This window comes from Falco biarmicus, chromosome 5, assembly GCF_023638135.1.
Source record: "Falco biarmicus isolate bFalBia1 chromosome 5, bFalBia1.pri, whole genome shotgun sequence".
Classification (NCBI taxonomy): Eukaryota; Metazoa; Chordata; class Aves; order Falconiformes; family Falconidae; genus Falco; species Falco biarmicus.
This window is the reverse complement of record NC_079292.1, coordinates 66,848,530-66,876,322: the sequence shown is the minus strand read 5'-3', so window position 1 is coordinate 66,876,322 and position 27,793 is coordinate 66,848,530. Positions and strand designations below refer to the sequence as shown.

Below are 27,793 nucleotides of genomic sequence, written 5' to 3'. Positions count from 1 at the left end.
AACAAGAGGGCACAGGAGGGAGATTGATACTCCCCACCCCCTAATTTAAAAGCATTGAGGAGGGAAGGCTGGAGACAGCAAACAAAGGGAGCTAAAGTCTAAGAAGGTGCTGTTCTGCTATCTTAATTCCTAGAGTACTTCATGCTTTGCGAAGCCTGACCATGAAAACTTGTGAGAAACAGTAGAGCCTGCTGATGATTCTTAAGAAGAGGAAAGAAAAATTAAAAAAAAAAAAAGACAAGGAAAAATGATGAAAACAGCATTGTGGTTACCATTAGGTGATTGCTGTTCTTAGCCTTCATGAATTGATACTGGTCACTAACAAAAGGAAGCTGTTCACAGCAAATTGGACTTCCGAGCCTGCCAGGAAACCTGATGTATTATGAGTAATCAGGAATGCAGGAGGCTGTCCAGTGATATTGTTGGTACAGGCCATTGTTACTTTGGTAAAAGTTGCACTTGCAGCTTAATGACTATTGTCCATTCCAGGAGCAAAGGCCAGTAAGGAGCTCCTGCTGTTCCACAGGGTGCCACAGATCTGGCTGAAGGGACACACAAAGAAGATTGCCGAGGTATGTAATCTTACTTTCTTTTTTAAAAAATTTTAAAAAATACGAAAGCTATTTTATTACCTATAGTCTGGCTCATCCTGAAGCACCACAAGTAGCATCAGTGCTCCCGAAGATGTAGAAATGGGGAAGAAAATGAGTTTGGGGGAAATGTGAACTTCTTAACCTGTCTTTGCCACTCAAAGTATTTCTAAGCTATACTTAACTAGTATTACATATTACAGCCTCAGTTTTTTGAAGGACTCTAGTGCTTTCCCATTGCTGACAGGGAATGGATGTTTGCTTTTTCACACATTTGATTGCTAGACACCACTAAGATCTTTTTGACTATTATTTGCGTTTCTGATAAATACGAGAGTTTTAAGTTTTCAACAGTTTTGAAAATGCAAAGGGCAGTAAAAGTATAAACCAAAAAAGCCTTAAGATTTTAAACTTGGAGGAGTTGAAAGGAAGATAATGTAATGAGTGGAATAATATAACTTACAGTGTACAGGAAACTTCACAATTCAGCAGAGAAGAAAGGCATTATCGCAGCTATACTTTTTTTTTTTTAACTCCTGTGATCTTGAAGCTAGTAATATGCCTTATTGCCAGTATAAACGGTCTCCATAAAATGCAAGTATGCCAAAGAGCTCTTCTAGTACGTGTTTGTGAAAGATTACTGTTACTCTCCATGACTGAAATTAAGTTGAAACATCTTAATTTGTACTTCAGCTAGTATTCCATACATAGATTGCAAACTTTTCTTCTGTTAGTAGTCATTAGGTGTTGAATGATTAGAGAGCAGTACTTTTTTAAAAGGACATAACTATAACTACTGGAGATGTAAGACAGTTCTTTGTGCCTTAAAACTTGGAAATTCTTCAGAGATTGAAGCACGTTTCATGGTTTCTCTGCATTTCACTGCTGTTTCCGTGAAGTGTGATAAGTAGAAATCTGCAGCTGTAGCATAGGGGTGTAAGTGTATTCTAAGAAATGGCATTCCAGCCAAGAAAAAAGCAACTTTGGACTCTGCTTCATTGTTAGCTGACCTCTTCCATCACAGTAATGCTCACAACTGGAAAAGCATGAGCTATAGTTGTATACTTACAGGTATATATTTTATATACATGAACTATACTACAGAGGCAGGGATTTTTCCATATAGAGGAGTCTGCTAGTTTATCTGTAGGCTTCTGAATAGAATATTAGGAGAATATTTTGTGTGATGAATTCATCACACGTTACTAATGTCTTTTCCCTGCAAATCTGCTTTGTGTTAAAAATTACTTTCTCGTGCTTATGGATATTAGTCAAAAGTGAACATATTTTTTTTTCCTGAGGAGTATAAGCAGTAAATACTTTGTTGATGCCATCAAACCATCAGATACAATCTTGCAAATTTCGTTTTGGTCTGAACAGTGACATCTCTTTTGCTGATGTTGGTATGTTGCTTGGTATTGTGGAAAACTAGAATTTTAAAACTCCTTGTGAAGCATGGCTCTTCCAAATAGGTAGAGTTCTTACAGAAAAATCTGGATTTGTTTTAAGCAGCATCTAAACTGAGCTCAAAGAGATTATTCTGAAAGATAAAAGTGAATTTGCTGTATCTAGCGCTCCTGATGGTTGATATGTGGCATAGTGTTTATTTGTATTATCTCATCCTGATGAGAAGAATGGCCTCTTTACTGCTGCCCTTCTGGCTGTGACTGCAATTCCCGTGACTTTTATGGCAGTGCTGCCTGGTGCGATTGTATAGCTATAAGACTGATCAGGTCCATTGCCAGTATGATGGAGTAATTTGTCCTTGGTTTTTTTATTTTTGTCCTATCTCTGAATAAGTCTTAAAATTTAATTATATGATTGTGATTTCTCAGCTGCAGAATTTCCAAGTTTTAAAGGTGCATTCAGAGACAGAAGCACATTTTGTGGTTTCTCTGCATTTTGCTGCTGTTTTCATGAAGTGTGATGAGAAGTAGAAACCTGCAGCTGTAGCCCTGCCTCAAATAGCCCCATTGAGACATAATTTCAGATTTGTAACATAAATATTGAAACTGCCACAACTCATGTATCAATGGAAATATGTGAGAAAGCAGCAGAAGAAATAGCGGACCAAGAGTTAAAAGAATTGCCTGCATTGGCAGTGCAGGGCTACTTTTTCCAGGACACTGTTTCCAGCAATAAAATTGAGGAATGTGTGGAATGTAAGGGTACATGGAAGGTGAGAGCATCTGCTGCTTTAAGGTTATCTGCTCAAGGACTGACCTCTTCAGTGCAAAAGGAGACAGCAAGGGGGAAGGAATAAACCAAATGTTCAGGGATGCAAACCTGATGGGCAAAGAGTACTGGGGATAACAAGAAGCAAACCTCCTCAGCTGTGCTAATTGATAAGAATATGTGGGATATGAGTGTTTATTTCGGCAATGTTATCTGGTCCTGGACCTTGTCCAATTGGATTTTAGGGAAAAGAAGGAAGCAGTGAAGAAGGCTTAGAGAGACAAACCTGATTGACAAGGTTTGTTTCTTCTGTTTCCTTCACACTTGCCTGTTTCTTCTAATTGATGGACCACTGAGAAACTGCAGACAAACCTAGACTTCTAAACTAGTGAGAATGCAAACCTGGGAGTCACAGGTATGGGTGGGAGGAAGAGGATGGTGGAACTACACAGAGAGAGAACAGACAGAAGAGAGTATGGAAGGGGCTAGTTGTGTCTAAACTGTGACTGTCCAGGAGGTCTGTTGTTGTGATGGAGAGACGGGACGCAGTTTGATGCAAGCAAATGTCAATTTATTGTACAGAAGCACGAGTTTATATACATTTTCAGAAGCTGCGCGTTTTAAACAGATTGGTTCTTTAAGCTAAGCATTGCATACTAGGCAATCACCGATTGGTGGTTAACTACCATCAATTAACAGCAAGGTGTTACCTCTCCTTGGCGCCATCCCCCCCACTCCCCTATGCTCTCTCAGCATGACTCATCATGTTAATGTGTCTATTGACACTCCTTGTCCTCCCAGGGTTTGTGACCTACAAGCTCGAGCACATTCCCCTCAGCTAACTGATTCCTACGCATGGTCCTAATTTCCAGCCCGCTCCTGCAGTCTGTCTGACTGAGCCCTGTGCCTGACTCCTGCAGCCAGTCTGTCATCTTCAGTCCTTTCTTAACTATCTGTCTGCATAGTCTCACTCTGTCCTTGTGTGTATGTGCTGCAAGGACTAGGTGCCAGCTACTGAGGTGACCAATGTGAGCTGGTAACTGGGCCAGCAAGTGGAGTCAGACTGGAGGTGTAGTCATCCCTGGGCCATTGTGCCAGCAACTGGAGCAGGAGGGTGTCTGTGTCAGTAGCTGGAAAGACCATAGCTCCAGGGAGCATCTCCACAGGTTCCACAGACTTTGTCTGGAGTGCCAGCTACTGGGGGGACACATGAGTGGATTTGGTGCGAGCAACTGGGGTCACAGTGGGGTGTAGACACCTGTAGCCTGTGGTGCTAGCAATTGGAGTAAGTGGGGGCCTCATTGCAGGGTGAGTGGAGTGAGAAGGTGGGACTGTGGGTCACAGCCTGCATGCCCGATGCTGCCTGCTGGTGGGGGTGCATGGGACATATCTTCCCCAACTGGGTTTGTGGCATTTGCTTGTATAATTTGCTAGCGGATTTCAAATGGACTGATTGGTGGGTAGGAGGGTCTAGGTCCAGGCAGGGGCATCAGATGGGCAGAGGGCCCATGCTGGTGTTTAGGGGGATCTGTGAGTGTGGAGTGCTTATGAAACAAGTGTGTAAGTGCACGTGTCTGTTTGCTAGTGAGCATCAAGCTGGACCAGCCTGCAACTATGAGATCCTGTGAAGTGGGCAAGAGGGCCTGAGCTCTGTGCGGGGGTATAGAATGGGCAGAGGGGCTGTACTGAATTAAGAGATCTGTGGATGTGTGTGTGCCTGTGACTGTAGAGGGTGGGGATGTGTGGATTTTAGAGAGATTCAGTCCTGATCAACCAAAGAGGAGGAAAGAGACTTGTCTGTCTATACTTCTGTTTTATGCGAGTCATACATGTAGATGCTGTTGAAGGCAGCACCTGGTCTGTGGCTGTTTGTGTCAGTGTCCTACGTGGGTCTCTGGCTTGCATGCCCAGCTTTGCTACTTGTTGAACCTGCAAACAGGAAAGCAGCAGCAGCTGTGTTAAAGGGCCTACAACGGAGACATCTGGGTCTCCAGACTGGGCTCCAGGAGCCTCTGGGCAAGAGGAACCATCAAGCCACAGAGTTTCTGGAGGTGGTCACTTAAGGCATCCCTTAACAAGTACTGGGGCTATGCTAATGACATAATTTTGAAGAGGATAATTTTGATCATTTTTGTTTTAATGACTGTCATTTGAACCAAAAAATCTTCGTCCTGTTACTTTATCTGTTCTGAAATGGTCCTGTTTGTTCTGAGTGCTCTTCCTGCTGTGGTAGATTTGGGCCCTGAGGACTCGGAGAATGAAGTGTGATCATTTACAAAAAATAATCCCCAAACAAGCAAAAAGAACCCACTAACAAACTGCCTCAGAAATACTGCTGGATCATACTGAATAAAATCACATAAAATATCCTGGCAGTTCAAAGAGACAATGCTAAGAACACAGGAAGGCTGGGAGAAGAGCCGGATTCAACATGAAGTTCATGGATGTAAAACTAAAATAGGCCCATCCAATAATCACTTTGTAATGCGTATCTGTAGCAGCAGATGGCATCAGGACAACAAAGGTGTTATAAATTGAGACCACAATGGATCATAATCCAATTAAAATTTTATTAATTATAGCAAGTAGAATATGAGCAAAAACAGCGCTGGACGGCAGGGGAGTCTGCGCTCTGCCAACTGCCGTCCTGAGCAGTTCAAACAGTCCCTTTTTATACATCTTTACTTCCGTGTTCATGAAGTAGTGGAGGTACTCTGCGCATGCTTCAGTTGTTGTTAGGGGGTCGTTTTCTGCCTCCTGGTGGTCGTTGAGGCCGAAGTAAGAAGTCTTCCTCCTTTGTCCCATAGTTGACCCCTCACTCATATGTCCTTATATGGGGTTGTTTGTCCTGTTTCTGTCGGTTCCTGGACATCTGGCGGTTATCTTATCTTGCACAAGCGGTATCTGGTTTAGTTTGTGTAAGCGATTGCGGTTATCCTATCTTACACAAGGGGTGTCTGGTGGCTGTTTGCATAAGCGATTTCCTATCTTTTGTTGCCTAACCTTTACATTGGGCTTAACATAAATCTTAATAAACAATACCCTAGTCCATAGTTTCTTACAAAGGTGAAGTGGAAGTGAAAGTGGAAAATACACTGTTGGAAGTAGTGGAATGGGAATCTGCAGAGAGAAGTGACTAGTCTCTAGATCAGGGGTCCTCAAACTACGGCCCGCGGGCGGGATACGGCCCCCCAGGGTCCTCAATCCGGCCCCCGGTATTTACAGACACCCCCCCACCCACCCCCCACCCCCCGGCGGGGGTTGGGGGGAAACCAAGCAGCCGCAGATGACTGCCTGCCACTGCATCCGCGCGCCGGCCCCCTGGTTAAAAAGTTTGAGGACCCCTGCTCTAGATGCTTACAGTTACTCTAACCACCCTGTGATTGACTGTCAATCTGAGATATAAGTAATTTCTGACAGATTTTCTCTTGCATAACTGCTGAGAATCCTCGTGGCAAGAAAACTTTTGTCTGCTTGTTCTTCTGTGATACCTAAAATACAGTTATAAACTGAGGAAAATGAGAATTCATGGTGTATATGTACTCTTTGGGCATGTTTGGTTGATTTAGGCCATCTTGTACCACAGGTGCAGGTCTGCCAAGCTTCTCTAATCTTTCTATGATGTCAGACATGCTGAATTAATTTTAAATGCTTTTGTTTAATTGAGACTGACTGCTAGAAGTGCAGAAGCAGAAACAGGGGAGCAAAGGTGTGCTGGCCTGCAGCTGAACTTTTGTCCTTTCAGTTCTTGGAAGTTTGTATTTGCTGAACTCCATATCCTGGAGAGATGGGAAACAACCGAGATCGGAGTGACTGGCATTGAAACAGAGTTTTGGTCCAATTAAAGGAAGCTTTTAATAATGAATAAGAATATTTTATAACTATTATGAGTGCCTCAGTTACACTTGTTGCAGAAGAGGTTTACACCACTTAAAGAACCACCATCTAAGTAGCAGCAAAAATGGGTTTGTTTGAAGTAAGATGTTGTAAAGGTGAGGCACAAGGAAGTCCAGTGGCAAGGTTCAATCTATTACTTACTGTACGGAGGGTATAATAATAATTCAAAAATAGCAATACAAAATCTTAGTGCCCTATGATACAAGGTTATGCAAAACATTGGTCACATACCAAAGAAGTTGGTAAGGGGTCTCTCAGCCTTGAGGAGTAACCTTGAGAGGCTGCCCAAACTCAAGGGGAGATCACTGCTGTGCAGCCAGTTGCTTAGCAGGGAGAGCTCAAAAAGGTTTTCAATCTGTCATATTTATGGAATAAAACGGTTGGCTCATAGTCAAATTACATGTGATGGAGAGGGTAGGCATGAGATTATTTGTACCCACAACTTCATTTGTTCCTTGACAAATTAGTCTTGGAAGAACCACCTGCTATTCATGTGTTAATCGTATGATCAGCGTTCCCATTTCCCAGCTCATGCATCAAAGCTCACCATGTCATCCTGCTCCTGTGTGGGTTTTCAAAGAACAGGTTGAAACTAGAGAAGTTCTTGACCTGGTCATGACCTAGGCTTTTGCTTCCTTGGGAGCCTGAACCAAACTATTTGCTAGTTTGGTCCAGAAGTCAAGTGCATCCATCACACTCCACCCTGTGACTACAGTCAATCAAACTTTATTGACTCAGAGTGGTGGTATGGTTACTTCTTGCCTCTGCACCATAAATACGCAGTGTATTGCAGATCAGCGGTAAGGCTACAGTTGAGTTGCTTAATGCTGATTATATACCATCACACATACAGAATCAGTTGATTACATATGTTTTACATGTTGGATTAACAGGATTTGTTTCCTTATTCACCCAGCTTTGATAGACAGAATGATTATAAGCAATAAATACAAGTCAAAACTAATAAAACTGCAACTGGATGTAACATCAAATTCAAAGCTTTAGTTGCTGTTGATCATTCAAGATCATGAATACACACAGCTGTTGCCGACATAGACAAGTACTGTCTCAGCTTGTTTGTCAGAGTGTACTGAAAAATGTCATACTCCCTCAGGGGAATTCCTTTCACGTGAGCCCCATCTTACATCAGGGATGCAAGCTTCAATATCTATCTATTGTCATCCTTTATTTCTCTGCCAGGCCTGTTGTTGATCCATAGGATGGATCACAGATCCATCTTGGTGTAAAACCAGAGATGGTAGGGTAGATTTGTTTAGTAACATCTCCTATAGTCAATACACAGGCAACAGCTAAGTTTGCATTTGCATTGTATGGAAGTTTACTGAGAGCTGCTGGGCTTGCAGGTGTCATTTGGTGTCAGTGGCGTTGTTCTGGACAACTTCTATGCATTTGAGCAGGTGGGATTCTGCTGTCACCTTGTCTTAAAATTCTGGCTACTGCAGCTGAAGTGCTTGGTAGGGCTTGAAGGCAGCTCTGAGCTGAGGAAAACCCCAGAAGATTAAGTAATAACGTGCAGTCACTGTGTTTTGGACATTCCCATAAAGGTAAAGTGTTTGTGGTCAACCACTGTCCTAGTCCCAATTTAAGTAATAACTATAAGGGAAAGTGGAAGATTCTCCAGTGAGGGGGTCATTGTGTTTAGTTTATTGGTTAAGGCTTCTGCACCCGTACTGTTGAGCACTCCAAATAGTCTGTAAGGCTTCCGTATGTTCTGCTGAGGTAGCTTACAGCTGTGGAGCCAGGCTAGCTATCCTTCCGAAGCGGTAGACAAGAAGGGGGGCATACTGAGTCTAGACACATTGGTTAGCAGTGTTAACTCTGCCTGTTTAAGGACCAGTTAGGATCCAAAAGTAGCTGTTGCACATGATTTTTTCTAAATCACCTAAGTACCTGTTTGTCCAGAGGAGGGCCACGAAGAGTTCAGGGGGCTGGAACACGTCCCCTTTGAGGATGTGTTGAGAGAATTTGGGTGGTTTAGCCTAGAGAAGAGAAGGAGACCTCGTAACAGCCTTCTAGTGTTTAAAGGGAGCCTACAGGAAAGACAGGGAGGGACCCTGTCTTGGGGAATGTAGTGATAGGATGAGGGATAGCAATTTTAAACTGAAAGAAGGTAGATTTAGATTAGATATTAGGAAGAAATTATTTACTGTGCAGGTGGTGAGACACTGGAACAGGGTGCCTAGAGGAGTTGTGGATGCCCCATTGCTGGAAGTGTTCATGGTCAGAATGGATGGGGCACTGAGCCACCTGGTCTAGTAAAAGGTGTCCCTGCCCATGGCAGGGGGGTTGGAACTAGACAATTTTTAAGGTCCCTTCAACCCAAACATTTGATTCTAATCAATGCTTTGGTAACAATGGGAGATTGAGTTGAGAGTTAGTCAGGAAGAGCAGTTGGAGGCTTGGCTGCGATAAACTTGGGAAGGGGAGTACCAAGTGGGACTCAGACAAGAGAATACTATTAAACTTAACCTAAAGGCAGACAATGTCAACAGGGTGAGAAGATATAAGGGACATGCGACAAAAGGGTTGGTACAGGCACATGTGTCCTGTTTTTTGTGGGTAAAGCCTGTGGGTTTTATCTTTTTGCAGTTCTCTGTGGAAAGGGGGAAGTGAGCAAGCAGGAGTGGTTAAACCATGACAGTCCTTTTTGGTGCCCAGTGTGGGACAAAGAAGAGTTGAGATAATGACAGATCTGACCAGAGCATGTTAAACCCAACTTTTTTATAAGCATTCACTGTATTAGTTTAATAATGACTGTTCCTAATATTGATTTATTTGTGCTGAGTTGTTGCGCTTGTTCTTACGTTACGTATGTGTTCTCTGTTGTGGTGTTTGTCACCTCGGGGGGCTGGGCTAAGGTTATTTTGTAATACTGGCTTATAATATGATAGAATTGCTGGTTGTGAAACTAGTATTTGTACTCAGCCCTGCAGTCACATCTGCCAGGAGCCATCTATTGGAAACTATTAATAATTACACCTTTTACCTTGTCTCCTCAGAGAGCCAGCCTCTGGAGGAGACATCTTCCCCTTCTCCTCCAGGCTAATTACGGTAGCATCTGAGAATTTTCAACAACTTGAATATCCTTGGGATGTTGAAACCAGCGTGGTCCTATTGCTAGAAACCATGAATCTAGTTCTGGTCATCTTTAGGGTTAAGCTATTTGTGGCTACTCCAGTGCCAGTGACAGGTACTGCAGCTACTCCAGCCTCGGTGGTGAGTGATGCAATTGATACAGAGGACCAGCCTGTGCTGGTATCAAACACTTCTATACACAACAAGAAATGGGTTTGAAAGACAGCTCATTTAGTAAAGGAGGATGAAATAGAGCTACCACAAGAACAGGAGGAGGAGGCAAAACAAGAGGTAACGACTTGATCCCTGTCCCTGTGGGATATGCAAAAAGATTTCGGCTGTCGTCCAGGTGAGCGCATTATCACGTAACTGCTCCAGTGCTGGAATAATGGGGCTGATAGTTTGGAATTAGAGTAGGAAAGCTAAGCAACTGGGATCACTTACTAGGAAAGAGGGTATTGACGAGGCAATTGGAAGAGGGACACAAGTCCTGAGCCTCTGGAGGCGACTCCTGTCAAGTGTGTAGGAAAGGTATCCCTTCAAGGAAGACACTATGTGTTGCCCAGGCAAGTGGACTGCAACAGATGAGAGGTATCCAGTATCTGAGGGAATTAGCTGGCTAGAGATGATTTATTGAGACCTGAACAACACACAGTCCCCCACAGATCCAGACGAAGTCTGATGGACTTGACCCATGTGGTGGAAATGTCTACAGAGTGCACCATCGTTGTATGCCAGTTCCTTGGCAGTAATGAGCTGGAGAGATGAAGTGGTGCCAGCAGTGGATGAAGTGGATTGCCAGCTCTGGGAATATGAAGAAAATCTCTCTTCCTCACTCAAGCTGTGGAGAAACTGGTTGAGCAATTTGATGAGTATAGATCCTACTCCCCATGTGTACCGACCCGGATCTCGGCTATTAACAGCAAGCGTCCGTATGCTCAAGAGGAAGGATATAGAAGGTACACACCACAGGATACCCTGTGGTTTTACCTACAGGACCACAGAGAGGACATAAGGAAGTGGGATGGAAAAGCTGCCTTGACCTTAGAGGCATGAGTATGTGAATTCAAAGGAAAAACAATCACAAATGGGGATTCTTCCAGGAAAATTGCTACTCCAATTTCCAGTGGGTAGTTCCCCAGACGGAGTGAAAGGGCTGGTCTTACTCCTGATCGTATGGAAAGCAATTCTAATCTGTTCTTACAAGAAGTGGAGGATCCTATGACTAGGGCTAGAGAGGCTCTTCCTCCAGCCAGGTGGAGGAGAGAGAAACTGGGTTTTGGACTGTGTGGGTCTGTTGGTCTGGCATGTTAGGATTATAAGGCTCTAGTAGACACTAATGCACAGTGTACCCTAATGCCATCAAGCTATAAAGGGGCAGAACCCATTTATATTTCTGGAGTGACAGGGGGATCCCAACATCTAACTGTATTGGAGGCTGCAGTAAGCCTAATTTACGGGTATGAGTGGCGAAAGCACCCCATGGTGACTGGCCTAGAAGCTCTGTGCATCCTTGGCATAGACTATCTCAGGAGAGGGTATTTCAAGGACCAAAAGGGGTACCAGTGGGCTTTTGGTACAGCTGCTGTGGAGGTGGAGGAACTTAAACAGCTGCCTACCTTGCCCAGTCTCTTGGAGGACCCTTCTGTTGTAGGTTTGCTGTGCGTTGAAGAATAACAGATGCCAATCACTACCACAACAGTGCAGTGGTGGCAATGTCACACCAACTGAGACTCTTTGATTCCCATCCGTAAGTTGATCTGTCAACTGGAGAGTCAAGGAGTGATCAGCAGGATTCACTCATCCTTTAATAGACCTATATGGCTAGTATGAAAGTTGAATGGAGACTTAACAGTAGACTATCATGGCCTGAATAAAGTCGTGCTGCCACACTGGCTAGGCTACGACTTTGATATGAACTGGAGTTAAAGACAGCCAAGTGGTATGCCACAATTGATATCACTAATGCATTTTTCTCAATCCCTTTGACAGCAAAGTACAGGTTGCTTTTACTTGGACGGTCATCCAGTACACCTGGAATTGACTGCTGGGGGAGTGAAAACACAGCCCTGTCATCTGCTATGGACTGATCTGTACTGCACTGGGGCAGAGCGAAGCTCCAGAACACCTGCAATACATTGATGATACCATCATGTGGGGCAATACAGGAGAAGTTTTGGAGAAAGGAAAAAAATTGTCCAAATCCTTCTGAAAGCTGGGTTTGCCATAAAACAAGGTAAGGTCAAGGGACCTGCACAGGAGATCCAATTAAGAATAGAATGGCAAGATGGATATTGTCAAATCGCAATGGATGTGATCAATAAAATAACAACCATGTCTCCGCCAACTGGTAAGGAAGAAACAAGCTTTCTTAGGTGTTGTAGAATGCACATTCTTTCTTAGGTTTTTGGAGAGTGCACATTCCAAATTACTGTCTGATTGTAAGCCCTCTTTATCAAGTGACCTGGAAGAAGAATGATTTCAAATGGGACCCTGAGCAACGACAAGCATTTGAACAAATTAAACAGGAACCAATTCAAGCAAGCAGTAGCCCATGGGCCAGTCTGAGCAAGGCAAGATGTAATGTGCTCTACACTGCAGCCAGGGAGAATGGCCCTGCCTGGAGCCTCTGGCAGAAAACATTGAGGGAGACTCAAGGTCAGCCCTGAGGCTTTTGGAGTTGGGGATACAGAGGATGTGAGACCCGCTATATGCCAACTGAAAGAGATACTGACAGCTTATGTAGTGGTTTGAGCTGCTTTGGAAGTGATTGGTACTGAAGTGCAGTTTCTTCTGGCACCCTGGCTGCTGGTGCTGGCCTGGATGTTTGAAGGGAGGGTCTGATCTACACTGTGCAACTGATGCTACATAGAGTAAGCGGGTTGCACTGATCACGCATCAAGCTTGAATAGGAAACTGCAGTTGTCCAGGAATCTTGGAAGTGCTCGTAGACTGGCCAGAAGGCAAAGAACTCAGAATGTCACTGGAGGAGGAGGTGATATGCTGAAAAGGCACCACTGTATAATAAATTACCAGAAAGTGAGAAGCAATATGCCCTGTTTTCTGATGGGTCCTGTCATATTGTAGGAAAGCATTGAAGGTGGAAGGTGGCTGTACAGAGTCCCCTACAACAAGTTGCAGAAACTGCTGAAGAAGGTGAATCACCTCAGTTTGCAGAGGTGAAAGCCGTCCAGCTGGCTTTAGACATTGCTGAATGAGAAAAATGGTCAATACTTTTATCTCTATACCAACTTAGAGATGGTGGCAAATGCCCTGTGGGGGTGGTTGTAGCAACTGGCAGCCCAGAGGTAAACCCATCTGGGCTGCTGTACAGTGGCAAGATACTGCTACCTGGTTGTGAAGATAAGTCATGTAGATGCTCATGTACAGAGTTGGGCTACTGAAGAACATCAAAACAACTGTCGGGTGGATCAGGCTGCTAAGGTTGGAGTGGCTCAGGTAGATCTGGACTGGGACCATAAAGGTGAATTACTCATAGATTGCTGGGCCCATGACACTTCAGGCCATCAAGGGAGAGGTGCGGCATATAGATGGGCTTGTGATTGAGGGGTGGAATTAGCAATGGATGCTATCACACAGGGTATCTGTGAATGTAAAACAAGCGCTGCAGTTAAGCAGGCCAAGCAGTTAAAGCCTTTTTGGTACGGAGGATGATAGCTGAAGTATAAACATGGGGAGGCCTGGCAGACTGATTATATCGCACTCGCACAAGCCTGCCAAGGCAAGTGCTACGTGCTTGCAGTGGTGGAAGCAACCGCTGGATGGCTGGAAACAGACAGTGTCCCATGCCACTGTCCACAACATGGGCCTTGAAAAGGCAAATCTTACTTGGATGCTGCACCCCAGAAAGAATAGACATGGATAATGGGGCTCATTTGCAAAACAACCTTATAGACACCTGGGCTAAAGAACATGGTACTGAATGCCCCTATCACGTACCAGCCTCCAGGAAAACTGAATGATGCTATGGACCGTTAAAGGCTACACTGAGGGCAGTGGGTGGTAGGACCTTCAGACATGGGGCTATGCATTAGCAAAAGCCACCTGGTTAGTCAGCATTTGAGGATCTGCCAATTGGGCTGGCCCTGCTTAATCAAAACTTTTACATACTATAGAAAGGGATAAAGTTCCTGTAGTGCATATAAAAAATACGCCAGGGGAAACGGCCTGGGTTATTCCTGCCTCAGGCAAAGGCAAACCATTTGTGGGATTGCTTTTGCTCAAGGGCCTGGATGTACCTGGTGGGTAATGTGGGAGGATGGGGAATTATGATGTGTGCCTTGAGGGGATTTGATTTTGAGTGAGAAGAGCCAATGAATTAAATTGTATGATGTTAACTGCTTTATAATATGGTATATCATAATTTCTATGGTGCTATATGCCATATCAAGAATATTACAGTAAAAATCACTCAGATTAATGAAGCATGAACTTCAGTGAAACCAGAGCAGCACAGCAGTGATATAATTGGAATTGACTTCAGCATGCAACTGTCCAACATCATGCACCATCTTTCCTGCTCTGAAAGATTTAGGATGGATGGAGCCTGAAGTTAGGGACTAAATTAACTCAATGGACTTTTGTAGGGATTGCCCCATAGACTAAGGGGATTGTACATGTGTGTATATATCAATAGACAGGGAAGGTGGTGGGGGTTAACTGGGATGTACTGGAAAGTGTGAGGCCTGGGCATGGCAAATGGTATAGAATAAGGGGTGGATGCTGTCCTGGTTTAGGCTGGGATAGAGTTATTTTTCTTCCTAGTAGCTGGTACAGTGCTGTGCTTTGGATTTAGTATGAGAATAATGTTGATACCATACTGCAGAGCAGTGGTCCTCAAACTATGGCCCCCCAGGGTCCTCAATCTGGCCCCTGGTATTTACAGAACTGTGCCCCCGCCCCCCAGCCAGGGGGTGGGGAGGGGGAACCAAGCAGCCGCAGATGACTGCCTGCCACTTCATTCGCATGCAGGCCCCCTGGTTAAAAAGTTTGAGGACCCCTGCTGCAGAAGAATGCAGCAGTGGGTTGATTAGCATTGATAATATGCAGCTGTGGCCTTGCTTTGGAGGCAGTGGGTTGATGGACGTGGATGATGTGCAGGTGTAGCTCGTTCCTGCTAAGTGGTTAAATAGCCCTGAGGATGGTGGGAGAGGTGGCTGGATGGAGGAGGAGCAGTGTGGTCTGGCCTCTGGAGGGAGGAGAAACAGCATGGACAGTAGAATCTGACTGATGGTAAAAGCCTTGGTGCAGCCTGATAGCTTGCTTGTGCTGTGACACCACACTGACATTTTAGTTGTTGCTGAGTAGTGCTTACTGCTTACCCTAAGTCAAGGACTTTTCAGTTTCCCATGCTTTGCCAGTGAGCCAGTGCACAAGAAGCTGGGAGGTAGCATGGCCAGAGCAACTGATCTGAACTAACCAAAGGGGTATTTCCTACCATTTGTGCTTAGTATATACACTGTGGGGAGTTGACTGGGGTGGGGATCACTGCTCAGGGACTGGCTGGGCATCAGTCGGTGGGTGGTGAGCAATTGTATTATGCATGGCTTGTTTTTCATGGGTTTTATTCCTCTCGCTCTTGTTTTTGTTATCTCCCTTTTCATTACTGTTATTATTTAACTTACTAAATCAGTCTTATCTCAACCCATGGGTTTTACCTTTTTCAGATTCTCCTCCCCGTCCTGCTGTGGTGGTGGGGGCAGAAGTGAGTGAGCAGCTGCATGGTGCTTAGTTGCTGGTTGGGTTAAACCATGACAACACCAGTTCTTGTGACACTTTGTGCCATGTCTGAGGGAAGATGTATTTCATAGTGTGCTGCAGCCCTGACTAAAGCTTTAGCAGCAGGATGACCCCAACACTTGTGCAACCAGAGAGCTACTATGGTGGTTCTGTGGTTCAGGTTGGAGGCTTGGGTTGAAGATTCTGCAGTTTCATCTGTTACTGTTGAACTGTGACTGGCTTTATCGTAGGTGTCAGTGTTTGCTACCACTGCTACCCTTCTCATCACAGCAGTGACACCTGCTTGGGCATTTCATATGGCCTTGGCTATGGGACAAACAGAGTAGGAATGTGGCTGACAGCCAAAGCACGAGTGGGTGTAGTCCTGTATTTCTTCAGATGTGTGACTTGGCCTGCTAAGAGGCCTGGGGAATAAAAAATTGTCTGGTTGGACTGTCCTGCCTTTATTGAGTCATGGAAGCATGATCTGGATTTGCTGCCCAGGCGTTGCATCCAACTTCTCCCTTCTGTGCTGCTTCTTTTTTTTGGTGTGATCAAAACCACTGTATAATACAATACTAACCCCTCATTTCCACCCCTTCATTATGTGATTCAGTGGGGAAAAGCATTCTTGTTGTGTCCTGTTTGTGCAATGCCAGGACTGATATCTGTGCCACACGTGCCCCCTGAGGGTATTGAGTGCAGAGAGGAGTTTGTTGTGGAGTCTCTTTATATTGTCCCTTTTAAATGGAAATACTCTGTTCTTTTTAGAAAATGTGAAATCTCAAATGACTGAAACAGAAAAAGCAGAGGTCTGGAAGGAGAGTTTGTAGGGCTAAAACTGGGTGTTGCCCTGAGAATTGGGTTCTCTCCTGGTTGTGCTACAGAGTTCTGGTGGGAAGATGGGAAAGTGATGCAACTAAAGGCATTACAGATGTTAATAGTCTTGTATGTTTTGTGCAGAGCTCCAGCTTGGCCCTGGGCAGTCCGCTGACCCACAGAAAGTTAGATCCAAAGCAACAAGGGTTAAGCAGGAAGGTTTGCCCAGCTGTGCCTGAGGGTGAGTGGATAGGAGTCTTTGGCAATAAAGAAAAGAAAAGGGGCTGGATGGGCAGTCAGGCTCAAGTGCTTCTGAATCAATTGGACCCCCTGCTGTGGCAACTCAGGGATCCCAGCACCTGTGATGGGCATGGGCTGGGGATGCATCATGGTGCAGTTTCCCCTTCCAGGCATGGTACCCCAGTCTCCTTCAAGGGACAAGTGCCTGGAGTGAACTAGGAAGAGCTGCTGGCTGCTCATGTCCCTGCCCTGGGTGTCCTGCCCAAGGTAATGGCTGTCTGGTGTGTCTCTCTTGTTCCTAGGAGAAGCAGCCATCTCCCACTCCCTGACTCAGCTCCAGGACTCACAGCACCCCTGGTTTTGTGCCAGTGCTGCCCCAAACACCGCTTCCGAGTTAAGGGTCCCTTTCTGTTAATACATGTAAACCTGAAAAGGCTCCATAAGAATCAATGTAAATAAATAGCAGAAGGAAGGAAGGGGAGCCGGCAGGACTAAATCGCACACCAGGGACCCTGACTCCACTCACCACAAACTTAAGGACAGGTATAAATTCTCCTCACTTTACTCATGTGAAAAAGGAAAGCTGGCTTACTCTCGTTCTCTCTCACTTTCTTTCTCTCTTCACTGCAAGCTCAGACACTTCTGTCATTAGTCGCTCCTTGTTGCTCTAAATTTCTTTAGATTGGAATTGGATAATTGCCCAGGTTCTGGGAGACCCATTTGTCAAAGGAACCTCTGTGGATATAGCCCCTATTTGGTGGTGTGTTAGTAGTTACTGACTCTCAGATTCAATGGGCTGATTGAAGATATGATTCTTCAGTAGTATGATTCCTGATGTATTGCCAACTATTTTTAAGGAGCTCTGTAACAAACTGTTTATGCTTGTACATTCACGTTCCTGTATTTTATTTTCTGATAAATAAGACCCTGAGTTTTGCTGTCATGATTTGTGTGTCTCACTGGGAATTTGGACGTTAAGCCTGTATGCTTGCTACCCAGGACCTTGGAGATCCCAAACGTAGGCACCAGTGAGGAGATGATCCCGACCAAGTAGTGCCCTGGGCTTGTGTGGCAACAGCAAAATGACACCACTAAGCAGTGACTGCAGAAAGCACTGAGGAGAGTGATGTATGAACTGCTGCCTGGGAGCCCTGATGGGAGCACTCCTGAGGAGTGGCTGGCCCATGCCTTGGTGATCCTCCCTGTTACTTGGGATGCCAGGTGAGGGCACTTTCCTGGGAACTGAGTGATGCCTATTAGGCAGATTGTAAGGAATTTGGAATAGAAACAGGATAGTCCTCACTTGCAGGGTGGTGTAATTGTTACCTATTTAACAAGTGCCTTATCCCAATAAACCTCACTCTGTGCCTTGAAACTATTCCTTCAAGGGGTTCATAGCAGCAGAGGCTCTGACTACAACAGCACAATTTGAACTAATTTCTCCACACCAGTTTATTTTTGCACTCTTTGAGTGTATGAATGGCTCTTAGTCACATGCACGAGCACTACATGTAGGGGTGTATATATAGTAGTGAGAGATCGCTTTTTAATGCTGTTGTACTGGGTGTTCAGGCTAACAGTTTACATGAGTAAACTCAAAATTAAATTGAAGATCCTCTCAGTTAAGATGTTCATTCTTAGTTTGTGTTCCTACGTTTTTACATGTATATATAAATAAACTTTTATGTCAAGTTTGATTTAAGAAAAAAGAAGTGGGAGCTCAAAATGCAGTTTTAACTTAAGTTCCCACATATAAGTGAAATGCATAGCATCAGTATCAGCAAAGCATGTTGGCTTGAATGTGATGCCAATGTGCAGTTACCTCTGGGCTCAAGCCAGATCTTATTTGGCCAGCTAAAAATACATAGCAAGATTAGGTCAGTCTGTACTTGGCCGAAGAGACAAGACTTAACACCTAAATGGAAATAATTGGTATGTTTATTAATTAACCCTTACATACAAGTCGTCATCTTGCAAACCTGAGGCAGACAAACTACTTTTATTCGCATTGCTTTCTATACCGTGCATTACTTCCTGACTGTTTATATCCCTGATTAATTTATGTATACTTGTGTGCTGTGGGGATATTGTAGGACAGCCTCTGTGCTGTCTGCATTCTCCACCTGATTATCCCAGGACAGCCATGGCACTGGAGCACAAGGATCAATTTGTAGCAGTTGATACCTTTAATGCCTTCAGCATGCTGAATTTCATCATGTTGTGATGGGACTAGCTGATTGATTAGTGTGGAAGTGGATATGCCAGGAAAAAAGATGAGCCTGTGATTCAAGAATCTGTTACCTGAAACTAATAAAACAGTAGTTCTAAATAAGGCATATTGGCTGTGAGTTTTACATGCTCTTTGCAGCCCTGTACTGAGTGTGGCTGGGATGGAGTTAATTTTCTTCACAGCAGCTGTGTGGTGCTGAATTTTGGATCTGTGGCTAAAACAGTGCTGGTAACTCACCAGTGTTTTGGTGACTGCTGAGCAGTGCGTGCACAGCACTGTTATCCCAAATCAGGGTTCTTCAAGCTGATCCACGTGCAGAGTCAAGATACTAGTTAATTGCATGTCTGCGCAGAGCTGGGTACTCAGTGGTAAGTAAACAAAGCTAGCACACCTCTTAAAGCATATAAATTGTCTTACCATGTGTTGAACAATTGTTTACAATTGCATTTAGTCACACTGTTATAAAAATGAACTAGAGTCAATTTGCAGTTTGAACGGTTAATTTATTGAGATTAGCAAGCAAAGCAGTGCTGGGCGGCCGGGGAGTCAGCACTCCACCAACAGCTCACAATTTGCAGGTTTGCAGCATTCCTTTTTATAGGTTCTTCTTTTGATTTCCGAGAAATCCCCTCCTTACTCCATTTCCTGGGTTTTGCATAAGCTTCAGTCTATTGCGCATGCTCTTGTCTGTTACTAGGGGTCATTTGTCCTCCTTTGGTGATCTTGGGATGCGGAGAATATATGTGGCTGATTCTTGTACAATCGCATATCCTGTTTGATTTCTTTGTCCTTATTTGGCATACCTGCAAAACCCACTGTACACACTTTCGTGAACAGCTTTGCAATCTTTACAACTGCAGTTTTCCACTTGATTGTGCAAACATGAATTACAACCGCGCTTTCCTTCATTTCAGTACAGACAACCATTACAACACTTAATTCTCATTGGTTCTTACAAGCCCCCTCTCCCATTTAAAGGTGCATGTTCTGTGTGTGGGGGGGTGTGCTTTGTTAGTAGGGGGCTTGCTTTGCTCGAGGGGGGATCTTCTAGTATGCTAGTTAGGATAGTTCGAGTATAGGTCAAGTAATTTTCTGTTTGGTCTCATTAACCATTTTGTTCTCCTTGAGCTGATCTTATTATTTCTTTGTGGGAGAGGAGGATGGAGAATGTCTGATCATTACTGATGGGAGATAAGAGAGATCTATGAGAGGACAGAGAATGTCTGAAGAGAGATGTATGAGAGGAGGATGGAGAATGTCTGATTTGACAGGAGATAGAGAACAGCTGGGTATTATGAAGGAAAGTAAGAAAGATAAACATGGTTATCTAGCCAAAAAGTGTTTGCATGCTTGTAATAATATATAGCTATGTAACTGCATAAACAGTTTCTGTCCTGAGCCTGGTGGTACCTGCAGCTGGAATTTATATCCAGACTGAGATATATTAATATGACCTCTGCACAATAGTGTCTCTGGTTGAACCACAACCGGAGTCTATGCCTTCATACGCCACATCTCTTAGCTTGACTTATTTATGGTGTCTATGCCTTCCCTCAAGGCCATATCTTATTAACTGTTTATAAGGGTTGATTAACATCCTCAGGTTTTTTCAAATTTTTTTCATTATAAATATTTACATATTTATTTTTAAGATAAATAATTATTGTATCAAAATCTTCCTTTGAGACTGTATAAAGGAAGAATTTATCTTTTTCCCTTATATTAAGTCTCGCCTTTTCATTAGTTGGTCCACCCAAGATCAAACAACGTCCCTCATGTGAGTACATATGTATTAATTCAATGTACAAACATTAGAACTCCTACAGTCACAATGCATATCACCACCTTTATCGGTGAACCTAAATCTGGTACCCAAGAGGTCAGCCATTTCCATGTTTCAGCAAAGACAATAGAAGTGTCATCCTTTTGCATCTCATGTAAAATTTTAGTTTGTTTCCAAATATTGTTGATCTTCTACTGCTCTGAAACACCACCACACACACCCCTTAGATGCTAATAGCATGTCAAATAAAGCCATTCTATTCTGAATAGTATTTTCTGCTAATTTTGATACTTCCTCCTATGATGTGGACGCTGCATCCCAGGTCTCATTTCCTATTTTCTCTACTATTGCTGATACATTTATTATAGCTTTTTTGAGCTCACTTACTCCTAACCGTGCTGTAGGTCTTTCAGTCAAAGGATTACTTCTCTTGTGTCTCTTCATATGTGATCATACCCATAATCCTGGTGCCAATTCTTCGACTGTAGTTAAATTGGGTAATATAGCTCCTAAAGTACGAACTCCTGACCAATGTACAGGTAAGGCCTTTCTTGCTTTTGTGCCGCTGATCCAATACCAGTCTGTTCCTTCTGTGACTGGCCAAGATCAGACTTGGATTTTAAGAACTGGTGTCAAAACATCAATTGTATTATTATTATATTTTGGTTATTTCCAAATGAAAGTTGGATAACCTGTTTTGCTATCTAATTTACTTATTCCTTTTGGGGCACTGGATACCCCAAGTGCAATAATTTGCTGGGAGATTGGGGTAGTTACTTCCCGTTCCTTGTCTTCTATTCCTCGGCTTATATTGAAAGACTTATTTGTCCACAATTCTCCCCAAGAGACGTTAGCAGTGGTGGGAATCCCAGTTAGAGGTATTCCGTTTTCTGAGGTTTCTGGGAGGTGTGTACAGACCCAACAATTGTTTTTGCTCACTATTTGTATCATTTTCTGTCCTCCCAAGGATCCTTTCGTGGCTGCTTCTTAGGATTCCTGCATTGTCCTATCACTAGCTAAGCAAAGGACAGCAATTTATAGGAGTATTTTTTTGTTACAAGGAAGTTAGTGTTTCTCTAGATGTGCTCTATCATTACTAGCTCTTATTGGTAGTATGCAATAATGCAAAATGAACTAGATTATACTTAAGAATTAAAGATGTGATTTTTCAAAATCCCTTGTACGCTTCATCAAAGTTTAGAAATTTTTAATTTACAGTCCCCAGTTTACTTAGTGATCCACTGTTTCATCACTCTGTAATATATTCAGGAGTCTGTTCCTAATTTCAGTGCTATGTCAGTAGGCAGACCAAACAATATATGGTCCTTTCCACTTCTCTTTTAGGGGTTTGTCTTTCGAACTTTGAGGCAAACCAAATCTCCTGGTCAAAACTGATGCACTGGGGAGTTCAAAGGTAAAGGAGCTCTTTGGTTCACATATCTTAATGACCTGTCTCTTCTCATTGGTACAGCAAGGGAAAGCTGCTGTCCATCCTGAAAAGGTGTCTACTAAAACAAGCAAATACGTAAGTATTTACTGATTGCAGCTTGGTGACTTAGGAAAATCTATTTGCTAGTGTTCCCTAGGAGTAAATTCCTGTGTTGGTGAGAAGGCATTCCCATGAGTTTACATGCATACAGCTGAAGTGTGGCACCCTACTTGTTGCAGCCCGCACTGTCAGTCCTTTAGCTGGATACAGGCTAGGCTTCTTTCACAGTGCAATAGAATCATTTAGGTTGGAAAAGACCTTTGCGATATCAGGTCCAACCATTAACCTGGCACTGCCAAGTCTATGGCTAAACCATGTGGCTAGACACATCTATCTGATGGAGAGGGTGCTCTGTCTGGCGCAGGTAGAGATTGTGATGTTGGCAGGGTAACTTAAGGCACTGGTACACGGGTCTTGACTACTGCTGTCTACTCGAGAGTGTTTTCCTCTTAAGTATTTCATGCTTCTTTTATACTCCTATTGAATACTTTTTTGTTTCAAAACTGTCTTTGATCTTCTCGAGTTACTATTTAATCTAGATGATGATTGTATTCTGCAGCGATGAGAGATGGGACGCTGTTTGATGCAAACAAATGTCTATTTATTGTACACAAGCACGAGTTTATATATATTTTCAGAAGCTGCACGCTTTTAAACAGATTGGTTCTTTAAGCTAAGCATTGCATACTAGGCAATCCCTGATTGGTGGTTAACTACAAACAAAGGACACTTTTTAAGTGTTTACAGTCATCAATTAACAGCAAGGTGTTACCTCTCCTTGGCACCAAGGGGCCACCCCCACTCCCCTGTCCTCTCTTATGACTCATCATGTTAATTGTTGTGTCTATTCACACTCCTTGTCCTCCCAGGCACATTCCCCTCAGCTAACTGATTGCCATGCATGGTCCTAATTTCCAGGCCTGCTCTTGCAGTATTCCTCTTCAACACCATCAGTTGGTGGTTGATAAGCATCTTTGCTTTTGACTTGATAATTTTGAGCAGATGCCCTCCCAATAAACCAGTCTTTAGCATTCAGACACACCAGGTATTAAAAAGTAAAAGTTACTTTTACTTTACCAGGTATTGTTATCCACCCCATTTGTCAGAGGTTGACTATAGCAGCAACCCCAGAATAAGTTCTCCCAGCCTGTTACAGTCCACAAGATCCGTGTATTGGTACTTAACAGACCATGCTTATGCCACGGGGGCTTGAACAACACCTACCTGTCTTTGTGTTGACATAGCCTGGCGATGGATGCTTACCTCCATAACAATTTTTAAGGTGGTGGGGATCTTCAGTGTTTTGATCCTCTGCTGCTGGTCTTAGCCCACAGTTGGTGAGCTATCTTTTTATACCCTTTAATTTCAGCAACCAACCTGCTTTCTGCATTTTCTGACTCTCTATTTGAACTGATTGTCCATGTTCCCTGGTGAATCACAGAAACCAATTGACAGGTCAGCAGTTTACCTGATGATCGTCATGCAGGTGTCTTAGCTGTTGTCTTTTTGCATTTACCATTTAACTGAAATGCTGAATACATTAATGCTAAATACATTAATACTACCAAGCTGCTTTCTGCAGAAATGGTGTTGACAGGTCAGTAGTTTACCTGATGATCATCATGCAGGTGTCTTAGCTGCTATGTTGTTGCATTTACCATTTAACTGAAATGCTGAATACATTAATGCTAAATACATTAATGCTAAATACATTAATACTACCAAGCTGCTTTCTGCAGAAATGGTGTTTGCTCGGGGCTGGCCATTCAGTTACTGTCCAGTCTTGGCACAGTAGTTTCCACACCATGGTTCTGTGGCGTCTTGCTGCATTTGTGTTAACTTTTTCTTCCAGCAATGTGTAGGACAAGGGGTGTGACCTCGTGAGTCCACTCCATGTCCACTGTCTTTTTGACTGGTGATAGTGAACTGGTTTTGGGTGTGCTTTCTATACTCTAGGTGTCAACTGTTACTGTGATCTTGGTTGGTCCCTCATGAGTCTGACACATTGCTGAGTCTCATATTCTCCCTGTGTTTTCCCTGTTATGTGTTTTCTGGCTCCAGTGTGCACATGTACAGACTTTAGTGTTAAGTTACAGTGTTCAGTGAATGAAGTATTAAATCTTTGCTGGAATGTCTTAGCCAATCCAATAGATCAACTGTAGAGGAATTATAGAGGAATGCAGCTGGGTTAATTAACATTGGTAATATACAGCTGTGGGCTTCCTTCAAGAGCGGTGGGTTGGCTGATGTGGATAATGTGCAGCTGTGGCTGGTTCCTGTTAAGTAGTTAAATAGCTCTAAGGGGGATGGAAGAGGAGCTCTGGATGAAGAGAGACCTGGAAGAAGAAGAGGGAGGAGAGAGAGCGCCTGGGACATAGGAGAAACAAGGAGAGGCCCTGGGAGAAGCAGAGAGAAGAACGGGGCCCAGATGAGGAGAGGCTGCTGGAAGAGGCCAGACACAGCAGAGAGAAGCAGCAGGGTGGACTGGCCTGAAGAGGATGAAGAAACAGCACAGACAGTAGATGAACCTTTGAAACCTTGTGGGGGATCAGTGGCTGTGCCAGGGCAAGGTGTGGGAGCTACTTCTTGAAGTTAACCTGGTATGGGATGGTAAAAGCCTTGTTGCAGCTGGCTAGTTTTGCTAGTGCTGCGACAATCAACTGCCTGTAACAATTTATTCTGTGTTTTAGGCTTCATTTGTTTTCTTCTCTATGTATTTTCTTAGAGGAGGGCCTCTCAGAAGTAATTAGTAACAAACACTGGCAATAAAAATTGAGGTCTTTCCTATCAGAAATTAATTTAGATGTTTTGTGTAGATTAAGGCTATTAGAAAACAGAAGGAAATGTAACCTTCCACTGTTTGGATGTATTGTTCCTTTTCCCCTTTATAGAAACCTGTAGCAGTTAAACTTGCTGGGCTTTATATTATATAAAGTACTGAGGCCTGAGAAACAGGCCCTGAGACAAAGTTGACCTCCAGATGAACCTACCAACCAAATATTTTTATATATATTTAGTATTCGATCATTAATGGAATATGCATGATTGTTAGTGAAATATGTATGATCATTAGCAAAAGATGTAGCTCAGATAAAATATAATCATTAGCAAAGACAGAGTGCATCCTTCCTTGCTTAAAGGCAGGTGGTCAAGGCCTCGAAACCAGACACATGGCCTTGTTTGGAAACTGGTGGTTAAAATCGGGTAGGTAAAGGAAACCCACTTGGTTCCTCCCTGAGCCCTGGCCAGGCTTTGGTGGGATTGGAAAGGAGAGTGAAACCAGATGTTTCCGCATTTGTAATTTGTAATTATGTGAGCTTGTTTATTCAACAGTATGAAACTTGGACCTTTTTGCAGTGGCTTTGGAGACCTCACCTACAAGGGGATGCCCTGCACAGGACTTCCCAATTGCTGGGACAGGCCTGCCAAATCCTCACTGCAACAGGGGCTCCCCAGTGACTGCAGATCTGGGTGACGGTAGCGTATTAGGGTGATTGGTGATGTATCTTTTTTAATCACTATAGCTAACCTTACGTAGTAATGATTAGGTGCATTACCTTGTCTCGTTTTATTCTTATAGTCTGCTGTATATAGTAGTAATTAGATGCCTTGCCTTGTCTTATTCTTGCTATATTATTTCACTTACTATTCTATTGCTTTAAATGTAAGTAAAGATAATCTCACTTCTTTAACTTGGTGTCTGTGTCTGTTGTGCTGACCCTGTCTATTGGCAAAACAATAGATGACCCAAATTCCCCTGAAACCTTTCTGTGAGGTGAACGTGAGGTGTCTCTGCAGAGTGATTCAGAGTCACTACATAAGACAGAGGCCAGAGCCACACCTAAAACTATTTGACAGAGAAGTCTACGTGTAGCTGTTTTAGTTGAATGATAGATTTGTTGAAGAGCTGTGCTGTTACTTCCTGCTTTCAGTGGGGATGTCTCTCCATTCCCTTTCTATGCATTGTCAATCAAAAGTTGGCAGTTGCCTGTGTGGTAGTTGCTGGTGGTTTCTGAGGCTTGTGGTCAAGGTGAGGAAGTAGCAGGTGAAGGAGTGGAGCAATCGTATGTGCTTTCAGAGTTTTGTACTGATAATGAACCTCTCAAATGGTCTTCCTAAGACAAGTGCTTTCTGCCAAATGCCACTTTTTAAAGTAGCATGTTTTGTTGTATTGGTTATAAAAATGTTAAGGTTGTCATCAGTCACAAACTTAATTTTCTTAATCCAGCTAATAATGATGATGAACTGTGGTTGTACTGATTTTTATGGTCTTGACAGTGACAAGACTTGGGTTTACTCTTGGCAAAGTTGTGTGTTACACATAGTCAATATTTTTCCTCTGTTCAGCAAGAATTTTACAGTTACTACTAGTTGGCATCTTAATCTTGTTTATATACCTCGATCATATTTCTGGAATGTATAAATGTCTTTAAATTTCTTCAGCAGTAATCTAATTCAAGGACATGGTTGTTTTATCCTCTGATTATTTTTCAGGAAATACCCAGTGTATCATTAGCAGTCTGAAATCTTTAGCTTGGATGCAAAAGCCTGTTTTCTCATTCCTGCATCACTGTAAGTATTGCCTTAATAATGTTATTGATGTTTTTTACAAATTTCACATGCGACTTTGTTTTCCTGTTTTCTTTTCTTATTGGTGTCTTTGAGAGTGGAACAAGTAAAAGAGAGAGTGAAGGAAGATAGAGCTATCTTTGAATCTTGATGTAAGACCTGGAAAATTATAAAGCTTGTGTCTCTTACAGGCCAGATCTGAGTGATGCTTCTAATTTCTACGTTTGAAGTCAGGAGAGTCTTAAAATCTAAAAGAGCCCATGAAAGAGAAAATTAGGAGCCTTGAGTGATCTGGGAGAAATTACCTGAAACATTTTGTTGGGAAATTGTCTTTACACCCTGCATAAAGTGAGGTGTTTGCTCTGTGCTAGGTGGGTTTGACCATACTGAGAGGAACTTACTGACATGCAAGCAGCATTCATGCTTGTAGGTTGTCATGTTTCTTTGTGCCTTTCTGTTCTTGAAGACTGAAATAATATTTGTTTTGAAGATGTTGTCTTTTAACAAGTTCCCAGAGGTTGTTCAGAAGTAACATGCTCACCCAGTTGGGCTTTTGGTAATCAATGTAAATTCAGGAATATAACATATGAAGAGTTAGAGATTTGTGACTTCACCTCCTGGAGGTGTATTTATTGCAATAGTAGAGGTGATGATATAATCTCTATGCTTCATGCCTTCTGCTGGCTGAGTAAGTCAGAATTAGGGGTGCTTTACTTGTAGCTACATGTGCTGTTCACTACAGTCACAGAGTCATCTTCCTCAAATATTAGTAACCGCTCACAGTGTAGCAGAAGGGCAAATGACATGTAAAATAAAAACAAGTGGGCCACATTATTATGAGAGATCTTCACTGAACCCAAATTAATTTTATCTTTTGTTTTCTTTGAAGGTGTAATTGAAGTTGAATCTTCTTGTCTGAAAACTGAGTGACCTGTGTTTTATATCTATATATATAAATACGTGCTGCTTATGCTCAGCTCTTGAGCATTGCTAATTGTATCATGTTATGCAAAATACATTGGGTTTTTTCCGTTGGTTTTGGGTGAGAAGGTAAATACAGCAATCTATAGTTAAATTAAAAAGTTGAATGACAATAGAATTAACGGACTAATGTGAGGATTTTGTTATTCATCAGACAGTCAATAGAATTGTTAGTTGCTACTCTG

At 43.1% G+C, this 27,793-nt stretch overlaps 1 protein-coding gene across 4 annotated transcripts in view; it reads left to right on the top strand.

The window, feature by feature from the left end:
* RESF1 (retroelement silencing factor 1) overlaps window positions 1-27,793 on the top strand; it is a 39,398-nt gene that overhangs the window by 2,744 nt on the left and 8,861 nt on the right. For 2 of the 4 annotated variants that reach the window (XM_056339317.1, XM_056339314.1), the window contains exons 2-3: window positions 490-572; window positions 26,553-26,630. The gene's annotated coding sequence lies outside the window, so the exon portion shown is untranslated. Of the gene's footprint in view, window positions 1-489; window positions 573-11,750; window positions 11,995-16,460; window positions 17,778-26,552; window positions 26,631-27,793 lie in introns of those variants that run through there. The other 2 variants (XM_056339316.1, XM_056339315.1) reach the window with 2 other exon arrangements.